This window comes from Mandrillus leucophaeus, unplaced genomic scaffold, assembly GCF_000951045.1.
Source record: "Mandrillus leucophaeus isolate KB7577 unplaced genomic scaffold, Mleu.le_1.0 Scaffold128, whole genome shotgun sequence".
Classification (NCBI taxonomy): Eukaryota; Metazoa; Chordata; class Mammalia; order Primates; family Cercopithecidae; genus Mandrillus; species Mandrillus leucophaeus.
In genome coordinates, this window is record NW_012101209.1 from 1,792,792 (window position 1) to 1,802,123 (window position 9,332).

Here is a 9,332-nt window from a genome sequence, read left to right on the forward strand (position 1 = left end):
TCCACCTTGCAGTCTTTGGCTGGATACCTACCTGAGAATGTGCGAGAAGAAACTAAGGCTGGAGAAAGAATAACTGGAATGGAGTATGTAGAAAATGCTCAAAACTCACATAGGATTAATAATAGTCTGTGCTCTGATTAGCCCAAGTAGAAAAAATAGGACATGTAACATACAGGGCATGAATATATAATAGTAATGACTTAGTAGTGTGATGAAATTAACCTTAGAGTAAGATTGCTCTGGACCTATTCTAACAAAGCTTAAGTGCAAACCTTAAAAAGATCCAAAATATAACTTCACTAGAAAAATCCAACACCACTTAAATAAACAAAATAAAATATAGAAATCAACAATGTAAAATTCACAATGTCTGACATCCAATAAAAAATTTATCAAGCAGGCAAGGAAGTAAAAAACTGTAATTCATAACCAAGGGAAAAATCAATCAATAGAAATAGACCCAGGTCTGACAAAGATGGTGAAATTAGCAGCCACAGATGTTAAAACAATTATTATAAGTACACCACATATGTTTTACAAAGAGTAAAACATGGTCATAGTAAATAGAGAAGGAAGATATGTTTAAAAGACCAAAATTCAATTTATTAAAATAAAACATGCAATATCCGAAATGAAAAAAATAATACACTGGTTGCAATTAATAGCAGATTAGACACTGCAGAATGAAGAGCAATGAGTTTGAAGACAACTCATTTAAACTATGCAGAATGAAATGCAAAGAGGAAGAAAAGACTGGGTAAAAACTGGAAAAAAACTTCTTGAAAATAACAGAGTATAAGTTAATTATGGAACAATATCAAGTGATCTAACATATATGGAACAAGAGTCACAGAAGGAAGTTCAGAAAAATATTGGAAAAACAAAATGACTGAGCTTTACCAAAGTTGATAAAAAATATATATCAAGGATTCAAGGAGTTCAATTAACAACATAAACAACAAACTAGAAACACTCCCAGGCACATGATAATTATTATAAATTACTGAAAACAGTAATGAAGAGAAAATCTTATCAGCCACCAAAAGGGAAAAGACAAATTGTGTACAGCAGAACAAAAATAAGAATGACCACAGATTCCCATCAGAAACTATGCAAATCTGAAGACAGTGGAGAGATCTTTTTGAAGCACTGACAGAAAAAATCTTTCAAACTATATCTATTTATTAACAAAAATATCTTTCAAATATGAGGGCAAAGACTTTTAAAGAGAAATCAAAGACAAGATAATTCATTTTCAACAGAGCTACACTGCAGGAAATGCCTAAGGAACTTTTTCAAGTCAAAAGGAAAATGAGAACAAATGAAAATTTGGAACTACACTGAAGAATGAAAAGTGGCCAGGCACAGTGGCTCATGCCTGTAATTTCAGTACTTTGGGAGGCTGAAGGGGGAAGATTGCTTGAGGCCAGGAGCTCATGAGCAGCCTGGGAAACACAAGTGAGACCCCCTTCTCTACCAAGAAAAAAAGGAAAAAGAAAGAAAAGTATTAATTAGCCAGGTGTGGTGGCATGCATCTGTAGTTCCAGCTACTGAAGAGGCTAAGGTATGAAGATTGCTTGAACCCAAGAGTCCAAGGCTGCAGTGAGCTATGATTGTGCTACTGCACTCCAGCCGGGGTGACAGAGTGAGACCCCATCTCAAAAAGAAAAGAAAAGAAAAAAACAAAAGAGGAGAGGAGGTGAGGGGAGGGGAGGAGAGGGGAGGGAAGGAGAGGGGAGGGGAGGGGAGGGGAGGGAAGGGAAGCAGAGACTAGAAAAGGTGAATAAAACTGAAAATAAAAGGTCTTCTTTCTCATTTTACACTGTTGAGAAGATCATTGATCTTTATGAATATAGATGCTAAAATACTCAACAAAATACTAGCAAAACAAATGTAACCACATGTTAAGAGGATTATACAGCATGGCCAAGTGGAATTTATCCCAACAATTCGAGGGTAGGTCAACATATGAAAATTAATCAACGTAATACACCACATTAATAGAATAAATTTTTTGAAAAAGATAATCTCAAATGATGCAGATTAAGTATGTGACAAAATCCAACAGCACTTCAAGATAAAAAAACACTCAGTACATTAGGAATAGAAGGGTGTTTCCCTAACATAATGAAGGCCACATATTAAAAAAAAAATCCCACAGTTGACATTATACTCAGTGAAAGACTAAAAATCCCCCTTGTCCTCACCGAGATCAGGAACAAGACAGACTGCTTGCTTTCACCACTTTTATTCAACATAGTTTTAGAAGTACTAGCCAAAGGAATTAGGCAAAAAAAAAAAGAAAGAAAACATCCAAATTAGAAAGGAAGAAATATTATCTGTTTGCAGATGACATGTTCTTATATGTAGAAAACCCTAAAGAATCCACAAAAAAACTGTTAGAATTAATTTTAAAAATTCAGGGCCATATACTAATCTGCTTTAGTTCAAATCCTACATCTGCCTATTACTAGCTTCATCACTCTGTGCTTCAGTCTTTCCTTCCCTAAATTGGGGATAACAAGGTAATCTAAAAGGTTATACGTGGGAATGAAATAAATTGATTCATATAAAGGTGTTAATCAACTAGTCATGAGCACATAAAGCCCATATGTTTGCTGTTATGTCATGTCTTATTGCTTCTTTTTGATGTGTCTTAGAAAAATTATTTTAAATTTCTTATACTAGAATTTAACTTTAAAATTTTCTCTAGATGACTTTATTTTGGTAATGATATTGAAACTCTAATACCAGAAGAGTACTGTGACAACTTAGGAACCCAGGCTAAGTAATGAATAAAATAGTCTCTTCGGAAAGGAGTTGAGCCAAGCAGGGAGTTGGAAACCATACATGTTAAACACACGTGATAACACAAAGGGTAGGAGTGGTGCAGAACACCAACTACTATGTAAATCGTGTAAACTTCCTTGACTATTGCTGTACTCCCCAAGCATTTACTATGTAAATGCAAACTATGTCTGTGTGAAATAAAAACTTGGACCATCTTAAAGCTTTTTTTGTTTTTGTGGAATTCAAAATCATTTTTGTGGTTGCTGAGAATAAAATTTAGAGACTATAATATTTCTTTTTATTCATTATAAAAACAAATTCAGAAAAGTTTAAGAATACAAAATCAACATGCAAACTTTAGTTGTATTACTGTACACTAACAATGAGTGCTCTGAAAAGTAAATTAAGAAAACTGTTCTGTTTACAGTAGCATCAAAAAGAATAAAATACTTTGGAATAAATTTAATCAAAGAAGTGAAATACTTTTATATAGCAAACTACACAACTGCTGAAAGAAATTAGCAATCTAAAGCAAGGGAAAGGTATCCTATGTTCATGGATTGGATGACATAATATTGTTAAGAAGACAATATCGCCCAAAGTAATATATGGATTCAATGCAATCTCTATAAAAATGTTATTGCTATTGTTTTCAGATATAGAAACCCCATACTAAAATCTATATGGAATTTCAAGGGACCCTAAAAAGTAAAAACAATCTTGTAACAAAGCCAAAACTGAAGGTCTCACTTTTCTCAAATTTAAATCTACAAAGCTATGGTAATCAAAACAATGTAGTTCTGGCACAAAGACAGATATATAGACCAATGGAATGGAATACAGAGCCAGACATAAACCCTCACATATATGGCCAATTTATTTTTGACAAGGCTGTGAAGGTTAATCAATGGGAAAAAGTCAGTCTTTTCAACAAACAATGTTGAGAAAACTGGATGTCCATATGCAAAAGAATGAAGTTAGACCTTTACCTTATACCCTATAAAAAAGCATAACTCAAAATATATGGATAAAGATCTAAATTTAAGAGCCAAAATTATAAAACTGTTAAATGAAAACATAAGGGAAAATCTTCATTACCTTGGGTTTAGCAATAGTTAATTAAGTATAATACCAAAAGTATAAGAAACAAAAGAAAAAATAGATAAATTGGACATTACCAAAATTAAAAACTTATGGGAATCTTAGAACATTATCAAGAGACTGAAAAGATAATCCACAGAATGGGAGAAAATATTTGCAAGTCATATATCTGATAAAGTATTAATATCCAGGATATATAAAGAGCACTGTGATGGTTAATATTACGTGTCAACTTGATTGGTTTGAAGGATGCAAACTATTGTTTCTGAGTGTATCTGGATGTTTCTGGGTGTTTCCAGAAGAGGTTAATATTTGAGTCAGTGGACTGGAAGAGGAAGAACCACCCTTGAGAAGACCCACCCACAATGTGGGTGGGCACTATCCAATCGGCTGCCAACATGGCTAGAAAAAGCAAACAGAAGACAATGGAAAAAGTTGACTTGATGAGTCTTCATCTTTCACCCATGATGGATGATGCTTCCTGCCCTCGAACATCAGAACTTGGAGTCTTATGTTTGAGGGCAGGAGGGATCCAGCATGGGAGAGAGATGGCTTTGGACTCTTGAACTTACACCAGTGGTTTGCCACAGGCTCTCAAGCCTTCGAAGCCTGCACTGTTGACTTCCCTACTTTTGAAGTTTTGGTACTTGGACTGAGCCACTGCCGGCTTCCTTGCTCCTCAACTTGTAGACGACCTATTGTGGGACTTCACCTTGTGATCATGTGAGTCAGTTCTCCTTAATAAACTACCTTTCATATATACATATTTTCTATTAGTTCTGTCTCTCTAGAGAACCCTGACTAAAACAGATTTTGGTACCAGGAGTGGGGTACTGCTATAAAGATGCTTGAAACTATGGAAGCAACTTTGGAACTGGGTAACAGACAGAGGTTGGAACATTTTGGAGAACTTAGAAGAAGACAGGAATATATGGGAAAGTTTGAAACTTCCTAGAGACTTGTTGAATGGTTTTGACCAAAATGCTGATAATGATGTGGACAATGAAGTCCAGGCTGAGGTGGAATCAGATGGAGATGAGGAACTTCTTGGGAACTGGAGTAAAAGTCACTCTTGCTATGCTTTAGTGAAGAGACTGGTGACATTTTGCTCCTGCCCCAGAAATCTGTGGAACTTTGAACTTGAGAGAGATGATATGAAATTGGAACTTATGTTTAAAAGAGAAGCAGAGCATTAAAGTTTGGAAAATCTGCAGCTTGACAATGCAATAGGAAAAAAAAAAAAAACTATTTTTCTGGGGAGAAATTCAAGCTGGCTACAAAAGTTTGCGTGAGTAATGAGGAGCTAAATGTTAATCACCAAGACAATGGGGAAAATGTCTCCAGGGCTTATCAGAGACTTTCATGGCAGCCCCTCCCATCACAGACCCAGGGCCTAGGAGGGAAAAATGGTTTCGTGGGTCAGACCCAGGGTCCCCACTCCTGCTCTGTGCAGCCTCAAGACTTGGTGCCCTGTGTCCCAACTATGGCCAAAAGGGCCAGCATATAGCTCAGGCAGTTGCTTCAGAGGATGCAACTCCCAAGCCTTGGCAGCTTCCACATAGTGTTGGGCCTGCAGGAGTCAAGAATTGAGGTTTTGGAACCTCCACTTAGATTTCAGAGGAAGTATGGAAATGCCGGGAGGTCCAGTTGGAGCTCCCACACAGAGTTCCCACTGGGGCACTGCCTAGTGGAGCTATGAGAAGAAGGCCACCATCCTCCAAACCCCAGAATGATAGCTCCACCAACAGCTTGCACTGCGTGCCTGGAAAAGCTGCAGACACTCAACGTCAGCTGTGAAAGTAGCTGGAGTGGGGAACAATACCCTGCAAAGCCACAGAGGCAGAGCTACCCAAGGCCATAGAAGGCCACTCTTTGCATCAGCATGACTTGGATGTGAGACATGGAGTCAAAGGAAATTATTTTGGAGCTTTAAGATTTAATAACTGCCCTGCTGGATATTGGACTTGCATGAGGCCTGTAACCCCTTTGTTTTGGCCAATTTCTCCCATTTGGAATGGGAGCATTTATCCAATGTCTGTACTCCCATTGTATCTTGGAAGTAACAAAATTGAGTTTGATTTTACAGACTTCTAGGCAGAAGGAACTTGCCTTGTCTCAGATGAGACTTTGGACTTGGACTTTTGAGTTGATGGTGAAATGAGTTAAGACTTTGGGGGACTGTTGGGAAGGCATGATTAGTTTTGAAATGTGAGAACATGGGATTTGAAAGGGGCCAAGGTGAAATGATATGGTTAGGCTTTGTGTTCCCACCCAAATCTCATATAGAATTGTAATCACCAGGTAAGGAGAGAGCTTGTGGGAAGTGATTGGATTATGAGAGTGGTTCCCCCATGCTGTTCCCATGGTAGTGAGTGAATTCTCTCGAGATCTGATGGTTTTATCAATAATAGTTATTCCTGTGCTGACACATGCTCTCTCTTACCTGCTGCCATGTAATATGTGCCTGCTTCCTCTTCCACCATGATTGTAAGTATCCTGAGGCCTCCCCAACCATGAGGAACTGTGAGTCAATTAAATATCTTTTCTTCATAAATTACCCAGTCTTGAGTATGTCTTTTTTTTTTTTTTCTTTTTGAGACAGAGTCTCACTCTGTCTCCCAGGCTGGTGTGCAGTGGTGTGATCTCGGCTCACTGCAAGCTCCACCTCCTGGGTTCATGCCATTCTCCTGCCTCAGTCTCCCGAGTAGCTAGGACTACAGGTGCCTGCCACCGTGCCCAGCTAATTTTTGTTTTTGTATTTTTAGTAGAGATGGGGTTTCACAGTGTCAGCCATGGATGGTCTCGATCTCCTGACCTCATGATCCACCTGCCTCAGCCTCCCAAAGCTCTGGGATTACAGGCGTGAGCCACTGCACCTAGCCTCTAGTACATCTTTAAAGCAGTGTGAGAACAGACTAATGCAAGCACATACAACTCACCAATAAGAAACTAAACAACCCAATTCAAAAATGGGCAAAGGACCTAAAAGACATTTCCCCAAAGATGATAATACACTGAAAAGATGCTTCATATTATTAGTTATTAGGGAAATACAAACCAAAACCAGAATGAGATACAACTGCTCTCTTTGTTTGATATTGTTTGATAAAGAAATATCTGAGGTTGGGTAATCTATAAAGAAAAAAAGGTTTATTTGGTTCATAGTTCTGAAGGCTGCATAAGAAGCATGGTACCAGCATCTTGTGAGGGCCTCAAACTGCTTCCAGTCATGACAGAAGGTGAATGGGAGCCGGTATGTGCAGAGAGAAGCAAGGGGAGAAGGTGCCAGGCTCTTTTAAACAACCAGTTTTTGTGGAAACTAATAAGGTGAGAATCAATTCACCCACTCCCACCTGGGAGGGCATTAATCTATTCATGAGGGATATGCTCCCATGACCCAAACCATTGGACCATTAGGCCCCACCTTAAACACTGGGGATCAGTTTTTAACTTGAGGTTTGGAGGATTCACACAATCTCTGGTCCCCCAAATCTCATGTCTTTCTCATGTAGAGAATATAATCATTCCTTCCCAATAGTCTTCAAAAGTCTTAACTTGTTCCACACCAACTTTAAAGTCCAAAAAGTCCAAAATCACATCTGAGACTCAAAGCCAGTTCCTTACAGATATAATCCTATAAAATCAAAATCGAGTTATTTACTTTCAAGATACAATGACAGAGCAAACATTGGGCAAACACTTCCATTCCAAAAGGGAGAAATTAGACAAAAGCAAGGGGTAACAGGCCCCATGCAAGTTCAAAACTCAGCAGGGCATACACGAAATTTTAAAGCTCAACAAAATTCTCCTTTGACTCCATGTCCTACATTCTAGCCACACTGGTTCAAGGAGTGAGATCTCAAAGCCTTGGGCAGCCACACGCCCACTGGGTTTTCTGCAAACAGCCCTGTGGCTTGCATCATGGGTTGGACTTGAATGTCTGTGGCTTTTCCAGGCTGAGGTGTCGTGCGCTGGTGGATCAATAATTCTCAGGTCTGAAGGACAGCAGTCCTGCTTCCACATGTCCACTAGGCAGTGCCCCTAGGAGACTCTCTAGAGGTGTTCCAACTTTATACTTCCAGGTAGCTTTGCCTTAGTAGAATCTCTCTGTTGGGGTTCCACTCCTTCAGCAGACATCCAAGCTTTCAAATATATTCTGTGAAATGTAAGTGAAAGCTGTCAAGCCTCCACCGCTCTGGCGTTCTGTGTACCTGCAGACATAACACCACATGGAAGCCATGAAGGTGTATAGCTTGTACCCTTCAGAGAAGCATCTCAAATGGTACCTGAAGCCATTTACCCTCAGCTGGAGTCAGAGTGGCTGGGATGCAGGAAGTAGTATCCTCAGGCAGCATAGGGCAACAGTGCCACAGACGTCTCCCCGAAAATTGTTCTATCCTTTTAGGTCTCTGGGCCTATGCTGAGAGTTGCACCTTAAAGATTTCTGAAATGCCTTCAGGGACTTTTTTCCATTGTCTTGACTATTAGCACCTGGCTACCATTTTTTTTTAAGTTATAGATTCCCTTTTATCTATACTAATCTCTCTAGAGGTTGCTCTGCAGCACCCTTGGATTTCTCTCCTGAAAATGCTCTTTCCTTCCCTACCACATGGCCAGGCTAAGAATTTTCCACATTTTTATGTTCTGATTCCCTTTTAATCATAAATTAAACTTTTAGGTCATTTCTTTGCTCCCACATCTGATCATAAAGCATGAAAAGCAACCCCAGCACTTCTTGAATGCTTTGCCACTTAGACATTTCTTCCACTAGATACCCTGGAACATTACTCTTAAGTTTGGTCATCCACAAATCCTAGGGCATGGACACAATGCCCTAGGCATTGACAAGTTCTTTAACAAGGATGAGCTTTGCTCCAGTTCCCAATAAGTTCCTCATTTCTGTCTGAGACCTTATCAGCATGGCCTTCAGCATCTATATTTCTATCAACAGTTTTGAAACCACCACTTAACAAATCTTGAAGAAGTTCCAAACTTTTTCTGATATTTTTGTCTTCTTCTGAGCCCTCCAAACTCTTCCAACTTCTGCCCATTACCCAGTTCCAAAGCTGTTTCCACATTTTTAGGTATCTTTATAGTAACATCCCACTCCCCCATAACCAATTTTCTGCCTTAGTTCATTTGTGCTGCTATAAAGAAATACCTGAAGCTGGGTAATCTATAAAGAAAAGAGGTTTCTTTGGTTAATGTTTCTGTAGGCTGTACAAGAATCACAGCACCAGCACTGGCACCTAGTGAGGGCTTCAGACTGCTTCCATTCATGGCAGAAGGTGAATGGGATCTAACATGTGCAGGGATCACAGAGTGGAAGAGGAAGCAAGAAGGGAAGGTGCTGCGCTCTTTTAAATAACCAGCTCTCACAGGAACTAACAGAGTACTCACCCACCACCCTCCAGGGGAGAACATTAATATGTCCTCCATGA